Source organism: Lactuca virosa, chromosome 5, assembly GCF_052849685.1.
Source record: "Lactuca virosa cultivar CGN04683 chromosome 5, Lactuca_virosa_CGN04683_v6, whole genome shotgun sequence".
Taxonomy (NCBI): domain Eukaryota; kingdom Viridiplantae; phylum Streptophyta; class Magnoliopsida; order Asterales; family Asteraceae; genus Lactuca; species Lactuca virosa.
The window spans coordinates 105,614,695-105,624,885 of record NC_136430.1 but is presented as its reverse complement, the minus strand read 5'-3'; positions in this window follow the sequence as shown (position 1 = coordinate 105,624,885).

The following is a 10,191-nucleotide window of genomic DNA, read 5'->3' as shown; positions in this document are numbered from 1 at the left end:
CACTATACTTTACCTAGAGTGGTAATTATGTGTGACCGGAAGGTCTTATGTGCTATGATGAGTATGTGATGTATGTTGTTATACAATATGTATGTGCAATGTTATGTTATGAGTATTATGATATGGACCGGAAGGTCAACAGTGTATGGGCCGGAAGGTCAAGATGATACGGACCGGAAGGTCAGAGAAGTGGGACCGGAAGGTCTACCGGGATTATGGGACGGAAGTCCCCTGAGACACATTGACCGGAAGGTCTTGTAGAGTTATAGCCTTGAGTGGAGTATGAGTTGTATGTGGTATTTTGGGGAACTCACTAAGAATTTATGCTTACCGTGTTGTGTGATATGCGTTTCAGGTACTAGCGAGGATCGCGGGAAGGCGCCGGCATGATCTGTACACACTGATGAAGATCCATGTGTTTGAGATTTTCGGATATGATTTCTAAGATAACGTTTGATTGAATAAGTTTTGAAATTTTTCTATGAAATTTATTATGTTTGGAATGAAAAATTGTTTTTGAGATTTTACGTTGTTACACGTGGGTTTAATCCAATGCTCAAATCTTATTTCATAAGCACTCATGAACGTTGCAGCAAACTTTTGCTATGTCTAGTACACTTTAGACAGTCTACAAACCAATTCATGAGAGTCTTCATTCATACCTACTTCCAAGGTATGAGCGACTGTGGACTGGTCGAATAATCTTATTATTCAGGAAGTCAAAACATGCAAAGTGAAACAATTGGTAAATAATGAACACCAGACAATAACTTGACTTATAAATAATACTCCTTTATTTAATCATCAAATGTTAATTACAATTTATCTATTACACGTTTCGAAGCTATCTAATCTAAACTAATATCGTCCTTCAGCCTAATGCTCCTAGCGTGCTGCAAGTGCTTAACCCTAATCAGTCCCTTCGTAAGGGGATCTGCTGGGTTATCCTCTGACGATACCCTCTTTACCACGAGAAGTCCCTCTTCTACCTGATGTCTAATAAAGTGATATTTCCTGTCGATATGTCGGGATCTGCCATGATCCCTCGGTTCCTTGGTCAAGGCAACAACTCCTCATTATCACAGAAAATCTCCACAGGCTCCTTTATGGCTGGTACAACTCCAAGGTCTCCGATGAATTTCTTCAATCATATTGCCTCTTTTGATGCTTCGCTCACCGCTATGTACTCTGACTCGCACGTTGACTCAGCTATAGTCTCTTGCTTGGAACTTTTCCAAGTCACTGCTCCCTCATTCAGGGTAAAGACCCAGCCCGACTGAGAGCGGTATTTGTCCCGGTCGGTCTGAAAACTGGCATCACTATACCCTCGCACCCTTAAGTCATCACTCCCACCGAGGACAAGAAACCATTCCTTGGTCCTCCGAAGGTACTTAAGAATATTCAGGACTGCGGTCCAATGTGCTCTGCCAGGGTTCCCTTGATATCTACTGACCATGCTCAAAGCGAAGGCCACATCAGGGCGAGTACAAGTCATAGCATACAGGATCGACCTAAATGCGGAAGCACAAGGTATTCGACTCATCTCTGCTATCTCGGCTTCGGTACTCGGGCTTTGAGTCTTACTCAACTTGGCATTGCTTTGGATTGGTAACTCCCCTTTCTTGGAATTCTCCATCCTAAAACGCTTTAGTACCTTGTCCAAGTCAGCATTCTGACTAAGTCCTATTAGTCTTTTACTCCTGTTTCTCACTATCCTTATTCCCAAAATATAGGCAGCCACTCCGAGGTCCTTTAGAGCGAAACACTTCCCAAGCCAGGACTTAACTTCCTGCAGGGTTGGGATGTCGTTTCCTATGAGTAGTATGTAATCCACATACAATACGAGGAAGCTAACTATACTCCCACTAGCTTTGACATATACACATGACTCATCCTCGCTTCGCAGAAAACCAAACTCTTTGACTTTCTCATCGAAACAAAGATTCCATCTGCGAGATGCTTGTTTTAATCCATAAATCGATTTCTCAAGCTTACACACTCTATTAGGGTGCTTCACATCGAAAAAACCCTCTGGCTGACTCATGTAAACATCCTCATCCAACTTCCCATTAAGGAAAGCGGTTTTGACATCTATCTGCCATATTTCATAATCATGAAACACAGCTATGGCTAGCATAACCCTAATAGATTTTATCTTCGCAACTGGTGAGAAGGTATCATCATAGTCAACTCCGGGAGTTTGAGTAAAGCCCTTCGCAACCAATCGTGCCTTATAAGTGTGTACCTTCCCATCCATATCAGTCTTCTTCTTGAAGATCCATTTGCTCCCGACCATATTACGACCTGGCACATTGTCAACCAAATTCCAAACTTGGTTGTCATACATGGACTGAATCTCGCTGTCCAAATTCCAAACTAATAAACGTATCACCCTCACTTCATATATGAAAACCATACAACACAGGTGGAATACTAACTCTACTGGAACGTCTAAGAGGTAAGGACTTGTCAATCGGTTCAACAGGAGTTTCCTCCTCAGCTTGAGCGCCATTGTTTGTGGTTCCTTCATCTTTCGATTCTTGAAGCTCTTCAAGATCGATTTTCCTCCCACTGTCCCCTTGGCTTATGAGTTCTCGCTCTCAGAAAACCCCTCTCCTCGCAAAGAAGACAACATTGTCACTCGTTCTTTAAAAGAGATATCCAAAGGAATTTTATGGATAGCCGATGAAAATACACCACTCAGTACGAGGTTCAAGCTTGTCGTGAGTCTCTCGTCTTACGAAAGCCTTGCAATCCCAAACCTTGATATGTGCCAACGAGGGAGCTTTCCCTGTCCCAATCTCGTGAGGTGTTTTGGCAACCTTCTTTGTAGGGACTAGGTTAAGGATATGGGCGGCAGTATCTAAGGCATGCCCCCAGAATGAGATGCGTAATGAAGCCCGACTCATCATAGAACGAACCTTGTCTAGCAAGGTTCGATTACGCCTCTCAGCCACACCGTTCAACTGCGGTGTCCAAGGCAGCGTCAATTGCAAAACGATTCTGCATTCCTTGAGGTGGTTGTGGAATTTAAGACTAAGGTACTCTCCACCTCGATCAGATCGAAGCATCTTGATTTTCTTGCCCAACTGATTCTCCACTTCTTGCTTAAACTCTTTGAACTTTTCAAAGGTTTCTGACTTGTGCTTGATTAAGTAGGTATACCCATATCTGCTATAATCATCGATGAAAGTCACATAGAAGTGGCTTGCATCCCTTGTGGTGGATCTAAAGAGTCCAAACACATCGGTGTGTATGAGATCCAATAAACCCTCACCCCTTTCGCAAGTACCAGTGAAGGGTGACTTGGTCATCTTTCCAAGTAAACAAGACTCGCACATGTCATCGTCCCTAAGGTCAAATGACTCCAACACTCCATCCTTTTGGAGTTGGGCTATGCGTTTCCTGTTGACATGTCCAAGACGACAATGCCACAAGCATGCTTTGTCCAAACTATTGGAAGAGTCGATATGCAACACATCATTTCCTAAGTTGTCTACAACCATCACAGTTTCATATATACCATTACAAGGCAATGCTTGAAAATAGAAAACACCATTAAGAAAAGCATTAATAGAACCTTTTTCATTATCAAACGAAAATCTAAATCCTTGTTTATATAAACCAGGAAAAGAAATGATGTTTCTTGCCATTTCTGGCAAATAACAACAATTATTCAACTCTAGCCCTAACCCACTACTAAGCACTAAAGAGTAAACTGCAATCTTGGTGACAGGCGACGATCTTCTGTTCCCCATGATCAAGTGTATCTTCCCATGCTCCACATCCCTATTTCTTCTTAGGCCTTGCAAATCAGAAAAAATGTGAAAACCACATCCTGTATCAAGAACCCAAGAAATAGCATGCGATGAGTTATTAGATTGAATAGTATAAATACTTGTGAAGGACGGCTTAATCTCCCCATCCTTGATATCTTACAGATATTCTGGGAAGCTTCGTTTCCAATGCCCCTTCTTATTTCAGTAGTAGCACTCTGCATCCTTCGGGTTGGAGGAGCGTGCAGCGGGACCAGCCTTGGTTCCACTATAAGAGGTACCATCATGGGACTTTCCCTTATGGTGGCTCTTTGAAGGAGCCTTCCTCTTCTTACCCTTCCCCTACCTAATAGCCAAGAAGGGGCCGTAGTAGCGGGAGTTGATGCAACAGATTTTTCCTTGAGGTTGCTCTCAGCAGTCCTTAACAAACCTTGAAGCTTGCTCAAGATGACCTCATACTTGTTCATGTGGTAGGTCATGCGGAACTGGTTGAAACAAGGTGGAAAAGAGTGAAGAATGATATCAATCGCCGGCTCTTCATCGAAGATAACATTTAACTTCAGCAGGCGGTCGACATATCTCTGCATTTCCTGCAGACAAGCAATGACAGACTCTCTGTCCCTCATCTTGGTCATGATCATCGAAGTGTTGATCTCGTACCTCTCCTGCCTGGCACTTTGATGGTACCTGTCTAGTAAATCCTGGTGCATTTCATAGGGATAGTATTCCTCATAGGACTTTTGGAGTTCTGCAGTCATACTTGCGAGCATGATGTAATGGACTTTCGTAGCATCACGCTCATGAGCCTCAAAGGCAGCGATCTCCTCAGGAGTAGCAGTGTTGACGTTTACTTCTTTCAGCTCCTTTTCGAGGACATACTCCTTGTCCTCGTAGCAGTAACCATTCGAATGTTGCGGATCCAATCATTGAACTTGGTCCCATCGAAAATCACCCTCCCACACAAATTCATGAGTGAGAATGAGCCGGAAGAGGTTGATCCTGAAGCGTTGTTGTTGTTCGAGTTAGACATCTGAAAAGGAAAAGAGATAAAGTTTGATTAGATAAGAATCCCCAATTAAACACCCAAATGAGAAATTGGGGCTAGGATCCAACAACATTAGTTGCAATTTAGAAGAGGGATGTCGTAATCTAAACAACAAATAATTTGAAGGTAAGTGAATGACGATTCACTAATTTCCACCATGAAAAACGAAAAGGAAATTATGTTTTAAATGTATTGAAAACTCCTAGATATTTTGAGATTCATTGAACTTTTCAATGGCATGTTTAAATCTTGATATGCCCTTCAATTTTGTGACTGGGATACCGAGGATCACAAACAAGGTGTGAATAACCATGCAAATGTACTTGGTTCCCTCAATGTTATAGTCACCTAATCAATGTGCCGGTTAGCCACACACACTCCATTGATCTATGACAAACATCGAGTCACCCTTTGCCACCTTTGCTAGACCCAAATTAGTGTGCCGGTTAACCACACACGCTCAACTAACGTCTTGGCAAGGACACAAAGTGTAATTTCATGGAAAAGCATCATTTTCACATTTTTTCCTAAAGTAACTAAGATTGGGAATTTTATAAATCATTTAGTTACTTTATTTATCATTATAATTTTAATGAGGAATTAGTTGCCCTATCCTACCCGTTCGGCTAATGACCCTCCACCAATCAAGGAAGCGGTGGGTGAGAGTGGACACCCATTAAACTGTCATTTTATACCCCCCTTATAGATCAGCTTCATGAATGAGTCAACGGTAAGACTAGCATTTATCTTATATATATATATATATATATATATATATATATATATATATATATATATATATATATATATATATATATATATATATATATATAATCATTATTCTTATAATATTATAATAATATAAGGGTTGAATTTAAAATATGTAAAATTCTAGGGTTTAGAATTTAAAATTTTCAAAATTAAACTTTTAATCAAAAAAAATTTAAATTCCAAAACTTGAGGGCAAGTTTTGAAACATTTCAAAACTATCTAGATCAAAATTCAAATAATATAATTAAACAATTAATTGGTGATTATCTAATTTTGACCTAATCCAATTCCATGCAAGATAATTCAATCAAATAATTCAAATAATTAAGGTTTATTATATAAGGCAATAATTATCCAATTAATTGATAAATATCTTTTATTTTGACAAGGATAATCTCATGATATCAATAAAAATTGGATTTTATCAATCAAAGACATTTTTGGTAATTATCCCAAGTCAAAATAAGCTAAAATCCTTTAAAACCCCTCTGTCTAACACTCCGACTCGTCGAGTCACCATTTGGACTCATGGAGTTCATCAGGGGACTCGATGAGTCTGTCAGGCAGAAGGCAGGTTTTTCGATTTCAAGCAATGAATAAACACACAATGCATCAAATACAATAGAAACCAAGCAAGGCTCTGATACCACTGATGGGTTTTGAGCAAAACATCAGTCCTATAGTGCACATGCAAAACCCTAAAGCTTTGGATCTAGGTTTCTCTATTGTACATGCAAGTTATCCAAAGCTTATAAACCCTAGATCTAGCATATCAAAGTCGAAATAACATATAAAACAGGTTTATATATTTACCTTTTGATTGTTGCAAGAATCTTCAAGCTTTGAGAGCCTAGTATCACAAATGTAATACCTCTAATGGCTTACAAACACCAAGGCAAGAAGGATAATCTTGGAGAGAGGATATGGAGGCACAAAATCGGCTCTAAGGGCTTTAGGATTCTTCTGGTAGCCGATTTTGGATGCCCTAGGGGTCCTTAAATAGCTGAGCTGCTAGGGTTTCAGTCAAAACCCTAATTGGATGACTTAGGCCTTAAGCAGTCCAAAGAACTTCTGGAATAAGGCCATGGAAGAAATCATAGTAGGCTTCCACTTTAATTTTCGCCCCCCTTATATCCATAAGGATCTACAGCCCAAAATCCAATTATCTTATAATTACAATTCCAGTCCCCTAAGTTCAATTAATCTCTTTTGACCATAGAATTAATTTCTTAATTAATTCTTGACCAATATTAATTAACTAATATAATTTCTCTTTTAATATATTAATCTTATAATATATTAATAAGCCATAATAACCTCTTTCTCCATTAATCATCCAGTCAAGTTGCTTTGGTGAAGGCAACCCAAAAGGACCATGCTACAACTGGGTCAAGTACATACCAAATATAGTTATGGACTTAGACACTAATCCAACATCAACACGGGTGGCCACAGACTGAACAGTGGTATGAAAGCTAGAGTGATCATGGTGAAGATTAGGAAAGTGGTCCATATACATTTGGTGGTAAGGTGGATAATCGAAGGAACACAACCCACTAGATGACCCAATATGACCCATATGAGATGGGTCTTTGTGAATCAGGCTATCTCCTTCATTTTCTTATTTTTCTTCTGTACTTGAATTCAGCTCTACATCCTCCTCCGAGTTCTCCATAACTACTGATAAGGTCCAATCTGTGATCTCGGTTGGAGTGGACAGGTCACGATAATGAATGGACTTACTATTAATGAAATATGTGGATGATTTGTCAATATTAATGTTCTAAGGAAACCCACATTCTTGTTGTTTGAACATGTGTATGGACTCATAGGCAGCAAGAAGGGGGTATCTTTCGAGAAAAATTGTTCTAATAAATCGATTTTGACACCAATTAGGTTGGAACTTGCAATGTGATCAAACAGTCCTCCACACTGAATTAAACCAGAATTTGCTTGGCTTATGTTGAAGAGTCTTATGCAAATGAGAACACCCAAGTGAGGCTTGATTGGAAGATTTTGAGTCATGCAATACAACAATTTTAACTCATATGTGGTTATAGTGTTGCATTTATGTCGTGGAAAGATAATGGAGGCAAGCAAACGATAAGCAATATGGAGGACGGGATGAAGGATGCGAGAAGCTTTTAAAGCTTTTGATTGATAATGATATTCTTTGGAAATTTGAATCCAAAAGGTTGTTGCACTGAAACCTGGGATTTGTTTGAATTTTGGGCGAAAGGTGTTATCGAGTGGAGCATTAAGGAAAGCATTAAGCTCATCCGTGATAATTTGATAATTTTGGTTGCAAAGGTGGAATGATAAAACTTCAACCTCATAATCAAGGGCTGACAAGAATTCAGTTGTGAGCTTGTAGTAGGAATGATACTTATACTCAAGAAGCTCTTCCCAACCGATGTTTCGAAATAGAATTCAGACACCTTGGTCAACATGTAGACAAATAAGGGCACTTATGTCCATGAATTTTTGAGAACTAAATCCTCATTCAAAGAGAGCATTGAATTTTGTTGTTCAAAATCACTCACAAAGTCAATGCCCTCATGATTTGAGTTATGAGGGATTCTTCTCTTTTTTGAAGTTTTGGGTGCCATGCGTTTCAAATGCACAAATGTAATATACAACTAATTCCAACTCAAATTGTTCACCAATAACTACCAATAATCACACAAAGACACAAACTTTGAACAATTTCAAGACACTAAATAAATATTGGAAGGAGTATACCGAATTTGTCCTTGAATGTGTGACTTTTTTGCTGAAGATTCCTCCTTTTTCCTCCCCAAGCTTATCCTACACAACAAGGAAAGAAAATTAACACAATTGATGGTCAATTTCCGGACCTAGGGTTTGTGAGAAAAACCCGAATTCACCATGAAAGGTCCAACAAGGATCTTCAAGATGAAGAAGATGAAGTTTAGGGCAAGAAATTTCATACCTTGGGAGACGATTTAACTTGGAGTTGAGGAATGTAAGGGGGGTTTATGAGTGAAATTAGTTTTGGGGAAGAAAAATGGAGAGAAAAACGAGTGAAAGCAGTGGGTGTCGTGAAAGAATGAGCCAAACCCGATGTTGTGTTTTATTTAACCTTATTGCGTGTCGGACACGGCCCCGTGTCAAACTAAGGCAAAATGACACAGCCCCGTGTCATTCCTAGACTTGTTATTTTTTGGCTAACTTTCGGATACGACACCGTGTCAAATAGGGTCAAAAATGACACGGGCCTTGTAAAACGCTCTTGAAATTTTTCGTGATTTTTAGTTTTAGCACCCTCTGGTAATCAAAAATCATTTTTTCTTATTTTGAAACACATGGATAATTATATGAAAGCTGAAAAGTCATTTGGAAGAATTAAAAACGACGAAATGCGAAAAACAGAAAAATGACGAAAATACCCCTGGGTTACCTCCTGGTTAACCGCCCTTTTTTTAAAGTCGTTGTCTCGACGTGGCCCCTAAAAATGGATCAATCTTGGTATGTGGGATTCTCTAACACCTCTAACTATTCATTACGTGTATAGAATCCTTCATAGAATGGTTTCAATCGATAATCATTGACTTTGAATATCTTTCCGGTTTGTGGGCTCTTGATTTCTATTGCTCCATGGTCAAACACTTAAGTCACAACTAAAGGTCCCACCCAACGAGACCTCAATTTCCCTATAATGAGTTTGAAACAGGAATGGTAGAGGAGTAATGTTTGTCCTTTCTCAAAGCTCTTCCTTGAAATCATCATGTCATGGTAAGCTTTGGTCTTCGCTTTGTATCTCATCTTATTTTCATAAACCTCATTTTGTATCTCCTCACGCTCCAATATGACAAGTTTTCTCTTTTCACCCGACTCCTTCATGTTCATTTCAAATTCATTGACCGCCCAATATGCTTTGTGCTCTAACTCTATAGGCAATCTACATGGCTTCCCGAATACTAGTCGATATGGGGACATGAGAATAGTAGTCTTGAAAGTGGTTCGGTATGCCCATAGGGCATCATCCAACCTTATACTCCAGTCCTTGCGGTTTGGATTGACTGTTTTCTACAATAATCCATTGATTTGCCTATTGGAGACCTCTTCTTGCCCATTGGTTTGAGGGTGATAGGTTGTTGAGACATTATGAGTCACCCCAAACTTTTTCAAAATGGCATCAAGCATTCTATTGCAAAAATCAGTTTCGCAATCACTGATGAGACCTTTTGGGTTGCCAAACTGGGAGAAAATATGTGCTTTAAGAAAATCCACAACAACTTTGGAATCATTAGTACGGGTGGCCTTTGCCTCCACCCATTTGGACACATAGTCCACCGCCAACAAGATGTATAAACAATCAAAAGATGACAAAAATGGTCTCATAAAGTATATGCCCCACACATCAAATATGTCACAATCTAAGATGGGGGTAAGGGGCATTTTATTCCTAAAGCCTATGGATCGGGATTTTTGGCACTTATCACAATGTGCATATATCACATAAGCATCATCAAAAATGGTAGGCCAATAAAGTCCATTATCTAATACTTTTCTAGTTGTACTTTGGGTCTGAAATGACCTCCACAAGTATAGGAATGACAAAAGTTAAGTGTTAAT